Raw genomic sequence first — 18,788 nt, 5'->3', positions numbered from 1 at the left:
GTAGGGATGGTTTTTCACCTATTACTAAATTAAACTTGCTTCATTGGAAAGGCAGCAAGATGCATCCTCATTTCAATATCTGCTGAAATAATACAGGTTGACACCAGGAAACATTAACGCCACTGCATCCTTGCTGCTTTCTCATGTGGAAGTCTGTTTAATGTGAAAACAAGGTGATATCTAATTAGCACACAGGTAAGGAATTAAGAAAATCTTTATTTAAGGGTGAAGATGTTTCTCACAAAATCGTTGCCCCAATGCAACATTGAAATTCAAGCTGGAAAGATGATTTTAATATATCACTTGTACATTTTGTATTGCTCTTCTGGTGACAATGTAGTTTGTTTTTGTCAATTACCATTTTAATAATCGGGTAAAGAAAATTAAGTGGATTTTTGAAAGAAAACAATACTGTCAATATACTATTAAAACAAATTAAAATGGTAAAAGTTATTGTACTTTAAGTAAAAATAAAAGAGCAAAAATATCAATCCCAGTTTTGGATTACTTTAATTAACAAAAAAAAAATGCATATAGCAGAGGATAGTTTCAATCTGCCTACCTCTGGGTTATGAACCCAGCATGCTTTCATTACAGTACTCTGCTGCACATGTAAGTGCAAGAGATCCTGAAGCACTCACTCATCATGGGAAAGTACCAATGTGTTTCTTCGTTGGTTGATGGAAGAAACATCTTACAAAAACTCTCCAGATTATTGACTTTTTAAAGTTTTTCTAGGAAACGTTCTAGATGAATGCTTATTAGCCTTTGTCAGTATGGACTTTTGCAAAGTGTCTCTGTGGCGCAATCGGTTAGTGTGATTGGTTATTAACCAAAGGGTTGGTGGTTCAATCCCACCCAGGGATGTAATTGACCTTGTTATCAGATTTTGGTGATCTTTAAGTAGACAAGTCAAAATTTCAAAAACCCCTGTTATGGTGTAGGGTACCTGGCCTTCTCTGATGTAATCAGAGTTAGATTTGATTCAGTGATTTTATAAAAACAGCTAGGAAGCACAATTTAGCAGTGGTTTGCAGAGAAAAAGAAATATGCTGGAAAAAAAATCCAATTGAGTGATTAAATAGTTCTTCATTTTCTGGCTTTATTTTTATGCTAACAAATTTGTTCTCTGAAAAGTGTCCACAAAGCCAAGTATCTGATTAACATCTTTGTAGGGATGGTTTTTCACCTATTACTAAATTAATCTTGCTTCATTGGAAAGGCAGCAAGATGCATACTCATTTCAATATCTACTAAAATAATACAGGTTGACACCAGGAAACATTAACGCCACTGCATCCTTGCTGCTTTCTCATGTGGAAGTCTGTTTAATGTGAAAACAAGGTGATATCTAATTAGCACACAGGTAAGGAATTAAGAAAATCTTTATTTAAGGGTGAAGATGTTTCTCACAAAATCGTTGCCCCAATGCATCATTGAAATTCAAGCTGGAAAGATGATTTTAATATATCACTTGTACATTTTGTATTGCTCTTCTGGTGACAATGTAGTTTGTTTTTGTCAATTACCATTTTAATAATCGGGTAAAGAAAATTAAGTGGATTTTTGAAAGAAAACAATACTGTCAATATACTATTAAAACAAATTAAAATGGTAAAAGTTATTGTACTTTAAGTAAAAATAAAAGAGCAAAAATATCAATCCCAGTTTTGGATTACTTTAATTAACAAAAAAAAATGCATATAGCAGAGGATAGTTTCAATCTGCCTACCTCTGGGTTATGGGCCCAGCATGCTTCCATTGCAGTACTCTGCTGCACATGTAAGTGCAAGAGATCCTGAAGCACTCACTCATCATGGAAAAGTACCAATGCGTTTCTTCATTGGTTGATGGAAGAAACATCTTACAAAAACTCTCCAGATTATTGACTTTTTAAAGTTTTCTAGGAAACGTTCTAGATGAATGCTTATTAGCCTTTGTCAGTATGTACTTTTGTAAAGTGTCTCTGTGGTGCAATCGGTTAGTGTGTTTGGTTATTAACCAAAGGGTTGGTGGTTCAATCCCACCCAGGGATGTTATTGACCTTGTCATCAGATTTTGGTGATCTTTAAGTAGACAAGTCAAAATTTCAAACCCCCTCTTATGGTGTAGGGTACCTGGCCTACTCTGATGTAATCAGAGTTAGATTTGATTAAGTGATTTTATCAAAAAACAGCTAGGAAGCACAATTTAGCAGTGGGTTGCAGAGAAAATGAAATATGCTGGCAGAAATATCCAATTGAGTGATTAAACAGCTCTTCATTTTCTGGCTTTATTTTTATGCTAACTAATTTGTTCTCTGAAAAGTGTCCACAAAGCCAAGTATCGGATTAACATCTTTTTAGGGATGGTTTTTCACCTATTACTAAATTAAACTTGCTTCATTGGAAAGGCAGCAAGATGCATCCTCATTTCAATATCTACTGAAATAATACAGGTTGACACCAGGAAACATTAACGCCACTGCATCTTTGCTGTTTTCTCATGTGGAAGTCTGTTTAATGTGAAAACAAGGTGATATCTAATTAGCACACAGGTAAGAAATTAAGAAAATCTTTATTTAAGGGTGAAGATGTTTCTCACAAAATCGTTGCCCCAATGCATCATTGAAATCCAAGCTGGAAAGATGATTTTAATATATCACTTGTACATTTTGTATTGCTCTTCTGGTGACAATGTAGTTTGTTTTTGTCAATTACCATTTTAATAATTGGGTAAAGAAAATTAAGTGGATTTTTGAAAGAAAACAATACTGTCAATATACTATTAAAACAAATTAAAATGATAAAAGTTATTGTACTTTAAGTAAAAATAAAAGAGCAAAAATATCAATCCCAGTTTTGGATTACTTTAATTAACAAAAAAAAATGCATATAGCAGAGGATAGTTTCAATCTGCCTACCTCTGGGTTATGAACCCAGCATGCTTTCATTACAGTACTCTGCTGCACATGTAAGTGCAAGAGATCCTGAAGCACTCACTCATCATGGGAAAGTACCAATGTGTTTCTTCGTTGGTTGATGGAAGAAACATCTTACAAAAACTCTCCAGATTATTGACTTTTTAAAGTTTTTCTAGGAAACGTTCTAGATGAATGCTTATTAGCCTTTGTCAGTATGTACTTTTGCAAAGTGTCGCTGTAGCACAATCAGTTAGTGTGTACGGCTATTAACCAAAAAGTTGGTGGTTCAATCCCAACCAGGGACGTAATTGACCTTGTGATCAGATTTTGGTGATATTTAAGTAGACAAGTCAAAATTTCAAACCCTCTCTTATGGTGTAGGGTACCTGGCCTACTCTGATGTAATCAGAGTTAGATTTGATTAAGTGATTTTATAAAAAAAACAGCTAGGAAGCACAATTTAGCAGTGGGTTGCAGAGAAAAAGAAATATGCTGGCAGAAAAATCCAACTGAGTGATTAAACAGCTCTTCATTTTCTGGCTTTATTTTTATGCTAACAAATTTGTTCTATGAAAAGAGTCCACAAAGCCAAGTATCTGATTAACACCTTTGTAGGGATGGTTTTTCACCTATTACTAAATTAAACATGCTTCATTGGAAAGGCAGCAAGATGCATCCTCATTTCAATATCTACTGAAATAATACAGGTTGACACCAGGAAACATTAACGCCACTGCATCCTTGCTGCTTTCTCATGTGGAAGTCTGTTTAATGTGAAAACAAGGTGATATCTAATTAGCACACAGGTAAGGAATTAAGAAAATCTTTATTTAAGGGTGAAGAGGTTTCTCACAAAATCGTTGCCCCAATGCATCATTGAAATTCAAGCTGGAAAGATGATTTTAATATATCACTTGTACATTTTGTATTGCTCTTCTGGTGACAATGTAGTTTGTTTTTGTCAATTACCATTTGAATAATAGGGTAAAGAAAATTAAGTGGATTTTTGAAAGAAAACAATACTGTCAATATACTATTAAAACAAATTAAAATAATAAAAGTTATTGTACTTTAAGTAAAAATAAAAGAGCAAAAATATCAATCCCAGTTTTGGATTACTTTAATTAACAAAAAAAAATGCATATAGCAGAGGATAGTTTCAATCTGCCTACCTCTGGGTTATGGGCCCAGCATGCTTCCATTGCAGTACTCTGCTGCACATGTAAGTGCAAGAGATCCTGAAGCACTCACTCATCATGGGAAAGTACCAATGTGTTTTTTCATTGGTTGATGGAAGAAACATCTTACAAAAACTCTCCAGATTATTGACTTTTTAAAGTTTTTCTAGGAAACGTTCTAGATGAATGCTTATTAGCCTTTGTCAGTATATACTTTTGCAATGTGTCTCTGTGGCGCAATCAGTTAGCGTGTTCGGTTATTAACCAAAAGGTTGGTGGTTCAATCCTACCCAGGGATGTAATTTACCTTGTTATCAGATTTTGGTGATCTTTAAGTAGACAAGTCAAAATTTCAAACCCCCTCTTATGGTGTAGGGTACCTGGCCTTCTCTGATGTAATCAGAGTTAGATTTGATTAAGTGATTTTATAAAAGAACAGCTAGGAAGCACAACTTAGCAGTGGGTTGCAGAGAAAAAGAAATACGCTTGCAGAAAAATCCAATTGAGTGATTAAACAGCGCTTCATTTTCTGGCTTTATTTTTATGCTAACAAATTTGTTCTCTGAAAAGTGTCCACAAAGCCAAGTATCTGATTAACACCTTTGTAGGGATGGTTTTTCACCTATTACTAAATTAAACTTGCTTCATTGGAAAGGCAGCAAGTGATGTCATCCAAGCAGTGGGTCAAAGTTGGCTTCAACCCTCGTCTGCTTATGAAAAGAGAAAAGGGATATGCAGGGCATGGCGGCCTTTTTTGCGACGCTTGGATGACCCCTAGTTCGCATTAAACACCCCCACCCTCCTTCGGTGTGGGGCTCATGTTGGCCATGCCCCAGCCCCTGAAGCATTCAAGCTGATTTCTTGCAGCAGCTGGGTACTGTAACAGCTCCAGAGCTGCTCTGTAAGGCAAGTAAAAGGGTGTGGGCCCTGCAGCACTACCTGTAGTTTGCATTGTGCATTGGAAGGCACAAAGTAAGCAGATGGGAGGAGAAGTCAGGATAGTGCACAAGGTTATAGAAGGGAGGGGCTCAAGAAAAGAGAAGTGGAAACAGACAGCATACTAGGCTGGAGAGAGACCTGAGACAAAGAGATCTGAATTATACGAGAGCCGTCCAGGGGAAACACAAATTATGCAGTCAAGTTTCCCACATTTGGGGAAATCGCAAGGGGCAGCACACCCAGAGTGCAATGGGTGAGCCTTGCCCTGGGAGAAGCACCTTAATGATCATAGTATCTCACCTGGCAGGTTAGTAGGAGTTGGGCTAGAGCTGGGGAGGGTCGCTGCTCGGGCACTACCTGTCAAGTGAAGGAGATCCAACTGAGGCAGCACAAGGGAACTCTCAAAAGAAGAACAAGGCTAGAGGAAGATCTGAGACAAAGAAATCTGACTTTTACCAGAGCTGACCAGAGGAAAGCACAAACACAGTCCACCACTACCACAAATAATGCAGTCGAGTTTCCCACATTTGGGGAAATCACAGGGGTCAGCATACCCAGAATGCAATGAATGAACCTCACCCTGGGAGAACAATCTTCATGACAATAGCATCTCCTATGCAAAATAAGTATGATTTGGGATAGGGCTGGGGAGGGCCGCTGCTCAGGCACATCTCTGTCAAGTAAAGGAGATTCAACTGAGGCAGCACAAGGGAACTCTCATCTGGGGACAACAACTACAAGGAGAACACATATTTTCAGATGAACATGGGGTGGCAGAAGGCTGCCTAATATTGAAGCACCCCCAAACAACAAACCAAATGCAACAACTAGTGCAAGCATTCCTGGGGGAAGGCCTGCAGCAGATGGATTTGAATATGGTGATGTCATCCAAGCAGTGGGTCAAAGTTGGCTTCAACCCTCGTCTGCATATGAAAAGAGAAAAGGGGCGTGCAGGGCATGGAGGCCTTTTGTGGTGCTTGGATGACCCCTAGTTCGCATTAAGCACCCCCACCCTCCTTCGGTGTGGGGCTCATGTTGGCCATTCCCCAGCCCCTGAAGCATTCAAGCTGATTTCTTGCAGCAGCTGGGAACTGTAACAGCTCCAGAGCTGCTCTGTAAAGCAAGTAAAAGGGTGTGGGCCCTGCAGCACTACCCGTAGTTTGCATTGTGCATTGGGAGGCACAAAGTAAGCAGACGGGAGGAGGTCAGGATAGTGCACAAGGGTATAGAAGGGAGGTGCTCAAGAAAAAAGAAGTGGAACCAGACAGCAAACTAGGCTGGAGAGAGACCTGAGACAAAGAGATCTGAATTACATGAGAGCCGACCAGGGAAAACTCAAATTATGCAGTCAAGTTTCCCACATTTGGGGAAATCGCAGGGGCAGCACACCCAGAGTGCAATGGGTGAGCCTTGCCCTGGGAGAAGCAACTTCATGATCATAGTATCTCACCTGGCAGGTAAGTAGGAGTTGGGCTAGAGCTGGGGAGGGTCGCTGCTCGGGCACCCGCCTGTCAAGTGAAGGAGATCCAACTGAGGCAGCACAAGGGAACTCTCGAAAGAAGAACAAGGCTAGAGTAAGATCTGAGACAAAGAAATCTGACTTTTACCAGAGCTGACCAGAGGAAAGCACAAACACAGTCCCCCACTACCACAAATAATGCAGTCGAGTTTCCCACATTTGGGGAAATCACAGGGGTCAGCATACCCAGAATGCAATGAATGAACCTAACCCTTGGAGAACAATCTTCATGACCATGGTATCTCCTATGCAAAATAAGTATGATTTGGGATAGGGCTGGGGAGGGCCGTTGCTCAGGCACATCTCTGTCAAGTAAGTTGCATTTGATTTGTTGTTTGGGGGTGCTTCAGTATTAGGCAGCCTTCTGCCCTACCATGTTCATCTGAAAATATGTGTTCTCCCTGCAGTTGTTGTCCCCAGATGAGAGTTCCCTTGTGCTGCCTCAGTTGAATCTCCTTTTGGAGAAGACCTCAATAAGATTGTAGCTGATCTGGCTACTGCTAAAACAGCTTGCCTACCTAGTATGACTCCTACCACGCAGAAGGCTAAAAGTACTTTTCTTGGCCCTTTCATCCTCCAGGTAAAGCGTACCCAAGGTCAGGCATACCCAAAGCAAGCTCATGTTTCCAGACCTGCCAAGCCCAGACTGAAGCAATCCTGGGCTGCCCATCAGCCTGCTTCCAAAACGGACAAGCCTGCCGCATGACGGTGCAGGCCTCCCTCTGGGGGATCCCAGGGTGGGGGGCCCGACTTCTAGGTTTGGCAAAGAAAGGTATAATTCTAAGCTAGAGAATTCTGTTTGGAGCTCACCTTGTACTTTGTGAAGAAATAATCAGCATTGTGGCTGAGCAGATACATGTAGTGTGTGGCTGCAAACTGCATGGATCTGCTGCGTTGTAATGCTGATTCTTTTTTTTTTCAAAGTACCAATAGCTTCATATAATGTTCACAATTTTTATGCAGGATCAAATAGCTCAATAGGTAGGGTGTTTGATTAGAATTCAACATGTTATAGGTTTGAATCCTGGGTATGGTAGTTTGAGATGTGTTATTTAATAAAGTATGTTGTTCTGACTGCCGGCATCCTATCACCTGGGATATCATACTAAATAAATGGAGTTGATCAAATTTTTTTTTTTTTTTTTAACTAGGCACAATTTCCAGATACTTCTCTTTATAACTGAGATTGCCCCCTGGAACTTCACATCAGTTGACAACTATGCATGAGTGGGCAGTGCTTGCCCTGGATCTGCCCACCCATTTATGTGCCGTCATAAAATAAAGCATGACTAACAGTTATCCTGGGCGTACACTACACAATTATCTGTCAGGCTATCTATCCAGTCTGGATGGATGGAATGAAAATCTGGTAATGTATAGGAGCAAATGTCAATTACCATTTGCTCCCAAACACTAGAAAAGTGGTCAAAAATGGTCATTACACAAATTGGTTAAACCCAAAATTTAACCAATTTGTTTAGGGGACCATTTTTGTCCATTTTTTTGTGTTTGAGAGTAAATCGTTGATGGTCATTTGCTCACATAGATAACCGGATTTCTATTCCAACCAGCCAGTGTTGGAGAGATGGTCTGCCAGATTACTTAATGCATACCAGAACCATAACTAGACTTTTTGGTGCCCTGTGACAGAGAATTATATGCCCACCCCCCCATTTTTGCAATATGGACAAAAGGTGCATGCCTTGTGGGGAAGGGGCATAACAAGATTGGTCTCAGAGAAAGCACATGAGATATGAAGATATATCTAGTATACTTGACACTCAATGGTTTGTGGTATTGCCGGGGTGCCCTCCTTAAATGCATATACAGTCACACATGGCATGTTTGTGTAAATGGCATATCAGCAGTCAGCACTAACTGGTGACATGCCATTTGTACAAGTAAGCCATGTGTGACTAATATATAAACATACTTTATTAAATAACACCTCAAACTATCATACCCAGGATTCAAACCTATAACCTGTTAAATTCTAATCAAACACCCTACCCATTGAGCTACTTGATCCTGCATCTATTCTAACCTCCAAAAACAGATTCAGTTGCATTTTCCAGCGTGTTTTGTTTGCGCCTTTGCAAATGTCTTACATCGACAAACTTATTTAGTACTATTTTGCAAATAGGGTTACATTGTCGCAACATTGTGTTCCCTAATTGCTTGATTTTTTAAATGCAAAAATTGATAAAGACACCTGATAATTGCTCTGTGGAGTCTTCTTTTGTGTCTACTTCTTATCTACATTTAATTCCCTACCTATAATCAAGGCATTTTTAAATGCTGGGCGCTGCCAGGACGTGAGGCCTACCTAGTCTTTAGATCTGAATTTGAATGTACTTGTGAACTAACTTAATTTCCTACTTCTAAATTCATTCCTAAATTCACTACTTACATTAATCCTGTAGTTGGGCATTTTGAGCCTTCAATTGTGGGCATTGTTTTGTGTCCAGACCAGCAGCTGGTGGTGTGCATTTGCTGGAAAGGCATCGAAGACCTCCGATATGCTGCATCTCCTGATGTGTGTCTGCCTCAAGTGGCTGTCAGCAAATGCATGCTAGACACCCCATTCCAAGCTGATTGTGACATCACGGAACATGCATCATAGAACAGGCATGCTAGAACATGGGTCTTCAACCTGCGACCCTCCAGCTGCTGTGGAACTACATATCCCAGCATGCCCTGCCTCAGTTTTAGCATACCTTAATAGCAAAACTGTGGCAGGGCATGCTGGGATGTGTAGTTTCACAGCAGCTGGAGGGCCACAGGATGAAGACCCATGTGCTAGAACCAAACCGCAGGTACATTGAATGCTAGCAAGCTGAATGTTTAAATCCTTTTTGTTCCGCAGCATTCCAATGCGGAAGATTCCATGGAACTAAAGATTATTCCATTGAGAAGGACATGCTGCCTGGATGACTGCACTGTGCAAATTAAATCACGGAGCCAGTTGGCTTGTGGGTGGCTCTGGTGACTGGGTGGTTGGGTGGGCGGTGTGTCGGAGGTGGAGCACATGCAAATGAATGTGTATCATCCAGCTAGTGAGAGAGAAAACTCATGCAGGAGTGTGCCTGCTTGTCAGTGAGTTATGCACCTTGCCAGACGTCAAATCTACATGGAGCAACTGGAGGGGACAAGAGCAGGTTTGGAAAATATAGACAGAAGAGCATATATGCTGGCGCATTCTCCATGATTGTGTCAGCTTATGTTTTGGTGCACTGCACTTTCCTCCACTAAGTTTTAGCCATTTTGTTTAAACGCAAGTGTAGTTGCTTCTCGCTCTTTTGGCTGTGATATTGTATCGTGGTTGAAGAGTCTGCTGGAGGGATTGTTTTCTTCATCGGCGAGAGACTGAAGATATTCCAGGATGGAAGGCTTGGGAACACTATCCGTTTTTCAGTTGTGGAAGAGTTGAAAGACCGGATTGGACTACATTCTATAGTAAAGGGTATCTTTGTATTTATTAATCCTCCCTTTATATGTGTCTGTCTTTCAATAAAGCTTTGGGCTTGTGATTCCGTCACCCTCTTACACTCCACACCCATAGCCTTATTAACTATTGTATTGTTTAAATGTATAGTGCAGTTCATGATTTATAGTGTAGGCTGGCCTATGCTATAGTTCTTGAACTGTACTATACCGACAGCATTTGTATTGTGTTTTGGCTGTGCTGCAACACAGTACTTATGTGTGTAATGTTTATGTATGTTTTTTTGCTTCTTTATGTCAATAAAGACTGCTTTTTCAATCCAATATCTGAAAACAATCAATGTTTATCTTTGATGGCAATAGAAGTGGTATGATATTTGCTGCTTTTGAAAGGCAATATCTGATATGTCCCCTATCTGGGAACCATATATTAAATGGCTTTTCAGAAAAGGGAGATGGGAGAAGAGCTTTCAGTACTTGTAGGACCGATGCACATTTCCTATTCTAGCCTCCAAAAACAGATTCAGTTGCATTTTCCAGCGTGTTTTGGATGCGCCTTTGCAAATGTCTTACATCGACAAACTTATTTAGTACTATTTTGCAAATAGGGTTACATTGTTGCAACATTGTGTTCCCTAATTGCTTGATTTTTTAAATGCAACAATTGATAAAAACACCTGATAACTGCTCTGCGGAGTCTTATTTTGTGTCTACTTCTTATCTACATTTAATTCCGTACCTCTAATCAAGGCATTTTTAAATGCTGGCGGCTGCCAGGACGTGAGGCCTACCTAGACTTTAGATCTGAATTTGAATGTACTTGTGAACTAACTTAATTTCCTACTTCTAAATTCATTCCTAAATTCACTACTTACATGAATCCTGTAGTTGGGCATTTTGGGACTTCGATTGTGGGCATTGTTTTGTGTCCAGACCAGCAGCAGGTGGTGTGCATTTGCTGGAAAGGCATCGAAGACCTCCGATATGCTGCATCTCCTGATGTGTGTCTCCCTCAAGTGGCTGTCAGCAAATGCCTGCTAGACACCCCATTCCAAGCTGATTGTGACATCACGGAACATGCATCATAGAACAGGCATGCTAAAACATGGGTCTTCAACCTGCGACCCTCCAGCTGCTGTGGAACTACACATCCCAGCATGCCCTGCCTCAGTTTTAGCATACCTTAATAGCAAAACTGTGGCAGGGCATGCTGGGATGTGTAGTTTCACAGCAGCTGGAGGGCCACAGGATGAAGACCCATGTGCTAGAGCCAAGCCGCAGGTACATTGAATGCTAGCAAGCTGAATATTTAAATCCTTTTTGTTCCGCAGCATTCCAATGCGGAAGATTCCATGGAACCAGAGATCCTTCCATTGAGAAGGACATGCTGCCTGGATGACTACACTGTGCAAATTAAATCACGGAGCCAGTTGGTTTGTGGGTGGCTCTGGTGACTGGGTGGTTGGGTGGGTGGTGTGTCGGAGGTGGAGCACATGCAAATGATTGTGTATCATCCAGCTAGTGAGAGTGAAAACTCATGCAGGAGTGTGCCTGCTTGTCAGTGGGTTATGCACCTTGCCAGACGTTAAATCTACATAGAGCAGCTGGAGGGGACAAGAGCAGGTTTGCAAAATATAGATAGAAGAGCATATATGCTGGCGCATTCTCCATGATTGTGTCAGCTTATGTTTTGGTGCACTGCACTTTCCTCCACTAAGTTTTAGCCATTTTTGTTAAGCTCAAGTGTAGTTGCTTCTCGGCCTTTTGGCTGTGATCTTGTATTGTGGTTGAAGGGTCTGCTGGAGGGAGGGATTGTTTTCTTCATTGGCGAAAGACCAAAGATATTCCAGGATGGAAGGCTTGGGAACACTATCCGTTTTTCAATTGTGGAAGAGTTGAAAGACCGGATTGGATTACATTCTATAGTAAAGGATGTCTTTCTATTTATTAATCCTCCCCTTATATGTGTCAGTCTTTCAATAAAGCTTCGGGCTTGTGATTCCCTCACCCTCTTACACTCCACACCCATAGCCTTATTAACTGTTGTATTATTGTACAGTTTAAATGTATAGTGCAGTTCATGATTTATAGTGTAGGCTGGCCTGTGCTGTAGTTCTTGAACTGTACTATACCGTCAGCATTTCTATTGTGTTTTGGCTGTGCCGCAACGCGGTACTTATGTGTGTAATGTTTATGTATGTTTTTTTGCTTCTTTATGTGCATCGGTCCTACAAGTACTGAAAGCTCTTCTCCCATCTCCCTTTTCTGAAAAGCCATTTAATATATGGTTCCCAGATAGGGGACATATCAGATATTGGATTTCAAAAGCATCAAATATCATACCACTTTTATTGCCATCAAAGATAAACATTGATTGTTTTCAGATATTGGCTTGAAAAAGCAGTCTTTATTGACATAAAAAAAAACATACATAAACATTGCACACATAAATACAGTGTTGCAGCACAGCCAAAACACAATACAAATGCTGACGGTATAGTACAGTTCAAGAACTACAGCACAGGCCAGTCTACACTATAAATCATGAACTGCACTATACATTTAAACTATACAATAATACAACAGTTAATAAGGCTATGGGTGTGGAGTGTAAGAGGGTGAGGGATTCACAAAATCAAAGCTTTATTGTAACACAGACACATATAAGGGGAGGGTCAATAAATAGAAAGATATCCTTTACTATAGAATGTAGTCCAATCCGACCTCTGTGCTCTTCCACAACTGAAAAACAGATAGTGTTCCCAAGCCTTCCATCCTGGAATATCTTTGGTCTTTCGCCAATGAAGAAAACAATCCCTCCCTCCAGCAGACCCTTCAACCACGATACAAGATCACAGCCAAAAGGCCGAGAAGCAACTACACTTGAGCTTAACAAAAATGGCTAAAACTTAGTGGAGGAAAGTGCAGTGCACCAAAACATAAGCTGACACAATCATGGAGAATGCGCCAGCATATATGCTCTTCTATCTATATTTTGCAAACCTGCTCTTGTCCCCTCCAGCTGCTCTATGTAGATTTAACGTCTGGCAAGGTGCATAACCCACTGACAAGCAGGCACACTCCTGCATGAGTTTTCTCTCTCACTAGCTAGATGATACACAATCATTTGCATGCGCTCCACTTCCGACACACCACCCACCCAACCACCCAGTCACCAGAGCCACCCACAAGCCAACTGGCTCCGTGATTTAATTTGCACAGTGTAGTCATCCAGGCAGCATGTCCTTCTCAATGGAAGGATCTCTGGTTCCATGGAATCTTCCGCATTGGAATGCTGCGGAACAAAAAGGATTTAAATATTCAGCTTGCTAGCATTCAATGTACCTGCGGCTTGGCTCTAGCACATGGGTCTTCATCCTGTGGCCCTCCAGCTGCTGTGAAACTACACATCCCAGCATGCCCTGCCACAGTTTTGCTATTAAGGTATGCTAAAACTGAGGCAGGGCATGCTGGGATGTGTAGTTCCACAGCAGCTGGAGGGTCGCAGGTTGAAGACCCATGTTTTAGCATGCCTGTTCTATGATGCATGTTCCATGATGTCACAATCAGCTTGGAATGGGGTGTCTAGCAGGCATTTGCTGACAGCCACTTGAGGGAGACACACATCAGGAGATGCAGCATATCGGAGGTCTTCGATGCCTTTCCAGCAAATGCACACCACCTGCTGCTGGTCTGGACACAAAACAATGCCCACAATCGAAGTCCCAAAATGCCCAACTACAGGATTCATGTAAGTAGTGAATTTAGGAATGAATTTAGAAGTAGGAAATTAAGTTAGTTCACAAGTACATTCAAATTCAGATCTAAAGACTAAACACAAAACACAAAATAAGACTCCACAGAGCAATTATCAGGTGTCTTTATCAATTGTTGCATTTAAAAAATCAAGCAATTAGGGAACACAATGTTGCGACAATGTAACCCTATTTGCAAAATAGTACTAAATAAGTTTGTCGATGTAAGACATTTGCAAAGGCGCAAACAAAACACGCTGGAAAATGCAACTGAATCTGTTTTTGGAGGTTAGAAAAGATGCAGGATCAAGTAGCTCAATGGGTAGGGTGTTTGATTAGAATTCAACAGGTTATAGGTTTGAATCCTGGGTATGATAGTTTGAGGTGTTATTTAATAAAGCATGTTTATATATTAGTCACACATGGCTTACTTGTACAAATGGCATGTCACCAGTTAGTGCTGACTGCTGATATGCCATTTGCACAAACATGCCATGTGTGACTGTATATGCATTTAAGGAGGGCACCCCGGCAATACCACAAACCATTGAGTGTCAAGTATACTAGATATATCTTCATATCTCATGTGCTTTCTCTGAGACCAATCTTGTTATGCCCCTTCCCCACAAGGCATGTACCTTTTGTCCATATTGCAAAAATGGGGAGGGGGGGGGGGGCATATAATTCTCTGTCACAGGGCACCAAAAAGTCTAGTTATGGCTCTGGTATGCATTATGTAATCTGGCAGACCATCTCTCCTTTACTTGACAGAGATGTGCCTGAGCAGCGGCCCTCCCCAGCCCTATCCCAAATCATACTTATTTTGCATAGGAGATACCATGGTCATGAAGATTGTTCTCCCAGGGTGAGGTTCATTCATTGCATTCTGGGTATGCTGACCCCTGTGATTTCCCCAAATGTGGGAAACTCGACTGCATTATTTGTGGTAGTGGGGGACTGTGTTTGTGCTTTCCTCTGGTCAGCTCTGGTAAAAGTCAGATTTCTTTGTCTCAGATCTTCCTCTAGCCTTGTTCTTCTTTCGAGAGTTCCCTTGTGCTGCCTCAGTTGGATCTCTTTCACTTGACAGGGGGGTGCCCGAGCAGCGACCCTCCCCAGCTCTAGCCCAACTCCTACTTACCTGCCAGGTGAGATACTATGATCATGAAGGTGCTTCTCCCAGGGCAAGGCTCACCCATTGCACTCTGGGTGTGCTGCTCCTGCGATTTCCCCAAATGTGGGAAACTTGACTGCATAATTTGTGTTTCCCCTGGTCGGTTCTCGTATAATTCAGATCTCTTTGTCTCAGGTCTCTCTCCAGCCTAGTTTGCTGTCTGTTTCCACTTCTCTTTTCTTGAGCCGCTCCCTTCTATGCCCTTGCGCACTATCCTTACTTCTCCCGTCTGCTTACTTTGTGCCTTCCAATGCACAATGCAAACTACAGGTAGTGCTGCAGGGCCCACACCCTTTTACTTGCCTTACAGAGCAGCTCTGGAGCTGTTACAGAGCCCAGCTACTGCAAGAAATCAGCTTGAATGCTTCAGGGGCTGAGGCATAGCCAACATGAGCCCCACACCGAAGGAGGGTGGAGGTGTTTAATGCGGACTAGGGCTCATCCAAGCGCCGCAAAAGGCCGCCATGCCCTGCACGCCCCTTTTCTCTTTTCACATGCAGACGAGGGTTGAAGCCAACTTTGACCCACTGCTTGGATGACATCACCATATGCAAATCCATCTGCTGCAGGCCTTCCCCCAGGAATGCTTGCACTAGTTGTTGCATTTGGTTTGTTGTTTGGGGGTGCTTCAGTATTAGGCAGCCTTCTGCCCTCCCATGTTCATCTGAAAATATGTGTTCTCCCTGCAGTTGTTGTCCCCAGATGAGAGTTCCCTTGTGCTGCCTCAGTTGAATCTCCTTTACTTGACAGAGATGTGCCTGAGCAGCGGCCCTCCCCAGCCCTATCCCAAATCATACTTATTTTGCATAGGCGATACCATGGTCATGAAGATTGTTTTCCCAGGGTGAGGTTCATTCATTGCATTGGGTATGCTGACCCCTGTGATTTCCCCAAATGTGGGAAACTCGACTGCATTATTTGTGGTAGTGGGGGACTGTGTTTGTGCTTTCCTCTGGTCAGCTCTGGTAAAAGTCAGATTTCTTTGTCTCGAATCTTCCTCTAGCCTTGTTCTTCTTTCGAGAGTTCCCTTGTGCTGCCTCAGTTGGATCTCCTTCACTTGACAGGGGGGTACCCGAGCAGCGACCCTCCCCAGCTCTAGCCCAAATCCTACTTACCTGCCAGGTGAGATACTATGATCATGAAGGTGCTTCTCCCAGGGCAAGGCTCACCCATTGCACTCTGGGTGTGCTGCTCCTGCGATTTCCCCAAATGTGGGAAACTTGACTGCATAATTTGAGTTTCCCCTGGTCGGCTCTCGTATAATTCAGATCTCTTTGTCTCAGGTCTCTCTCCAGCCTAGTTTTCTGTCTGTTTCCACTTCTCTTTTCTTGAGCTGCTCCCTTCTATGCCATTGGGCACTATCCTGACTTCTCCCGTCTGCTTACTTTGTGCCTTCCAATGCACAATGCAAACTACAGGTAGTGCTGCAGGGCCCACACCCTTTTACTTGCCGTACAGAGCAGCTCTAGAGCTGTTACAGTGCCCAGCTGCTGCAAGAAATCAGCTTGTATGCTTCAGGGCCTGGGGCATAGCCAACATGAGCCCCACACCGAAGGAGGGTGGAGGTGTTTAATGCGAACTAGGGGTCATCCAAGCGCCGCAAAAGGCCGCCATGCCCTGCACGCCCCTTTTCTCTTTTCATATGCAGTTGAGGGTTGAAGCCAACTTTGACCCACTGCTTGGATGACATCACCATATGCAAATCCATCTGCTGCAGGCCTTCCCCCAGGAATGCTTGCACTAGTTGTTGCATTTGGTTTGTTGTTTGGGGGTGCTTCAGTATTAGGCAGCCTTCTGCCCTCCCATGTTCATCTGAAAATATGTGTTCTCCCTGCAGTTGTTGTCCCCAGATGAGAGTTCCCTCGTGCTGCCTCAGTTGAATCTCCTTTACTTGACAGAGATGTGCCTGAGCAGCGGCCCTCCCCAGCCCTATCCCAAATCATACTTATTTTGCATAGGAGATACCATGGTCATGAAGATTGTTCTCCCAGGGTGAGGTTCATTCATTGCATTCTGGGTATGCTGTGTCACGATCCGGGTATCTGGACGCCATTTCTTACCCATCAGATGCCTCCTAAGGCTGGCTCAGCGCTCCAGGACCGGATCCCATCTGTTATCCTGATGTGTACATTCCTGTATCCTCTCCTGTCACTCTGGGACGCTGTCACAGTAAACGCCATATTACACCTGGCATGGCGTCTCCCGCGGCCTCCGCCGCCGTCCCTGAACTTCTGCATGCAGAGTGTCTGAGTGGCAATTACGTCAGCCGCGGCCTCCGCTGTGTCCGCGTGGTTGGATGTGCATCTGTCAGCCTGGCGCCTCCTGTCTCCGGTGGCCGGCGCCGCCATTACTGTTTTCATTACCACATGGATTACAAACCAAACTTCCCTCCAAGTGTCTGCATGGGCGCAGCCATCTTGGATTCTGTCAGCTGATCATTTCCACCAATCTGTTCTCAGTATTGATAATCTGCATAATTGCCTAGCCAATCCCTTCCTTGCTGCAGGTATAAATACACTGTGCCTGAGCAAGGAAGGCGTCAGTGCTTTGGTTGTCAAACCTAGTTCCTGTTTGTCTCTCTCCTGTGATTGTCTTCCAGGTTCCAGCTCCTGTCTCAAGACTTCCACCATAGAGATCCGCACCAGCATTCCACCTGCGGTGTAGCCTGACTCTCCAATCCATTGTGGATTCATCTGTTTCCAGCTACAACATTACCTGCTTCCAGCTCAGCTTCCAGCAGAGTACAGCTTCCCTTAAAGGGCCGGTGTCCTTTCTACACTTTACCACTCTCCACCGGTATTATTATTTCTCCGCTCTCAAGTTCTACATTTCAGTTCATATTTCATCGCTCCCAAGTTCATTTATTATTTAACTGGTTCCAGCCAGTATCCACTCCGTGCTAACAACAGTCTGGTTCCAGCCAGTATCCACAGCAGCTGTTTTATCTTCAGCAACCCAGCTTTTCCTGGAACACCAGCTGGCACAATCCTGGGTTATCTCCATTGCTACAGTCGGGCCTGGTAAGGACTTTCCATCTAGAAGATCATAAGAACTATCTCACACTACCAGTGCCCTGTGGCTCCTGCCATCCTGTAGTACCCAGGAACTGTATTTATTCTTTGCTGACTTTTACGTTTTCTTTTACTGCTGCTGTGTTGCGGAGTTGTCATAATAAACATCATTGACTTTTATCCAAGTTGTCGTGGTCACGCCTTCGGGCAGTTATTATTCATGTTACTTACATGTCCAGGGGTCTGATACAACCTCCCAGGTTCCGGTACATCTCAGCCCCTACAACTGAGGCTGCCTCCCATCAGCTCAGGCCCTCAGTTGTGACAGTAAGCACTGACCTAATGAATCCAGCCGGAGACCAGGATCAAGCGGCCAGGCCGATGCAAGAACTGGCAGCCCGACTAGAACATCAGGAGGCTGCACAGGGCCACATCATCCGCTGTCTCCAGGATCTCTCTACTCGGCTGGATGGGATTCAGACAACTCTCCGTGGATCAGGCGCGTCTGGTGCGTCAACCACAGTGACTCCAGCTATAACCCCACCCACCTTACCAATTTCTGCTCCACGTCTTCATCTTCCAACGCCAGCAAAATTTGACGGATCTCCAAGATTCTGCAGGGGATTTCTCAACCAGTGTGAGATTCAGTTTGAGCTACAACCTGGCAATTTTCCCAGTGACCGTACAAAAATTGCCTACATTATTTCTCTTCTCAGTGGCTCAGCCCTTGATTGGGCATCACCGTTATGGGAGAGGTCCGACACCCTGCTATCTTCCTACACTGCCTTCGTGTCAACATTCAGGCGCATCTTCGACGAGCCAGGCCGGGTAACCTCAGCTTCATCCGAGATTCTCCGTTTACGCCAGGG

The 18,788-nt window shown here is 43.1% G+C and overlaps 8 non-coding genes across 8 annotated transcripts; 4 read left to right on the top strand and 4 right to left on the bottom strand.

Annotated features, from left to right (window-relative positions):
* Positions 1-5,170: 5,170 nt before the first annotated feature.
* Positions 5,171-5,334, bottom strand: LOC135014864 (U1 spliceosomal RNA). The gene has a single exon (XR_010213222.1). It is a non-coding gene; the product is annotated as a U1 spliceosomal RNA (small nuclear RNA).
* Positions 5,335-5,485: 151 nt separating this feature from the next.
* Positions 5,486-5,649, bottom strand: LOC135014871 (U1 spliceosomal RNA). The gene has a single exon (XR_010213229.1). It is a non-coding gene; the product is annotated as a U1 spliceosomal RNA (small nuclear RNA).
* Positions 5,650-6,321: 672 nt separating this feature from the next.
* Positions 6,322-6,484, bottom strand: LOC135014865 (U1 spliceosomal RNA). Its single transcript, XR_010213223.1, has one exon. It is a non-coding gene; the product is annotated as a U1 spliceosomal RNA (small nuclear RNA).
* A 152-nt stretch (positions 6,485-6,636) lies between these two features.
* On the bottom strand, positions 6,637-6,800 carry LOC135014869 (U1 spliceosomal RNA). Its single transcript, XR_010213227.1, has one exon. It is a non-coding gene; the product is annotated as a U1 spliceosomal RNA (small nuclear RNA).
* Positions 6,801-14,551: 7,751 nt separating this feature from the next.
* On the top strand, positions 14,552-14,715 carry LOC135014860 (U1 spliceosomal RNA). The gene has a single exon (XR_010213218.1). It is a non-coding gene; the product is annotated as a U1 spliceosomal RNA (small nuclear RNA).
* Positions 14,716-14,867: 152 nt separating this feature from the next.
* LOC135014862 (U1 spliceosomal RNA) lies at positions 14,868-15,030 on the top strand. Its single transcript, XR_010213220.1, has one exon. It is a non-coding gene; the product is annotated as a U1 spliceosomal RNA (small nuclear RNA).
* Positions 15,031-15,701: 671 nt separating this feature from the next.
* Positions 15,702-15,863, top strand: LOC135014872 (U1 spliceosomal RNA). The gene has a single exon (XR_010213230.1). It is a non-coding gene; the product is annotated as a U1 spliceosomal RNA (small nuclear RNA).
* Positions 15,864-16,015: 152 nt separating this feature from the next.
* LOC135014867 (U1 spliceosomal RNA) lies at positions 16,016-16,178 on the top strand. The gene has a single exon (XR_010213225.1). It is a non-coding gene; the product is annotated as a U1 spliceosomal RNA (small nuclear RNA).
* Positions 16,179-18,788: the final 2,610 nt, after the last annotated feature.

Source organism: Pseudophryne corroboree, unplaced genomic scaffold (genome assembly GCF_028390025.1).
Source record: "Pseudophryne corroboree isolate aPseCor3 unplaced genomic scaffold, aPseCor3.hap2 scaffold_2907, whole genome shotgun sequence".
In the NCBI taxonomy this organism is placed as follows: domain Eukaryota; kingdom Metazoa; phylum Chordata; class Amphibia; order Anura; family Myobatrachidae; genus Pseudophryne; species Pseudophryne corroboree.
This window is presented reverse-complemented; position numbering and strand designations above follow the sequence as displayed.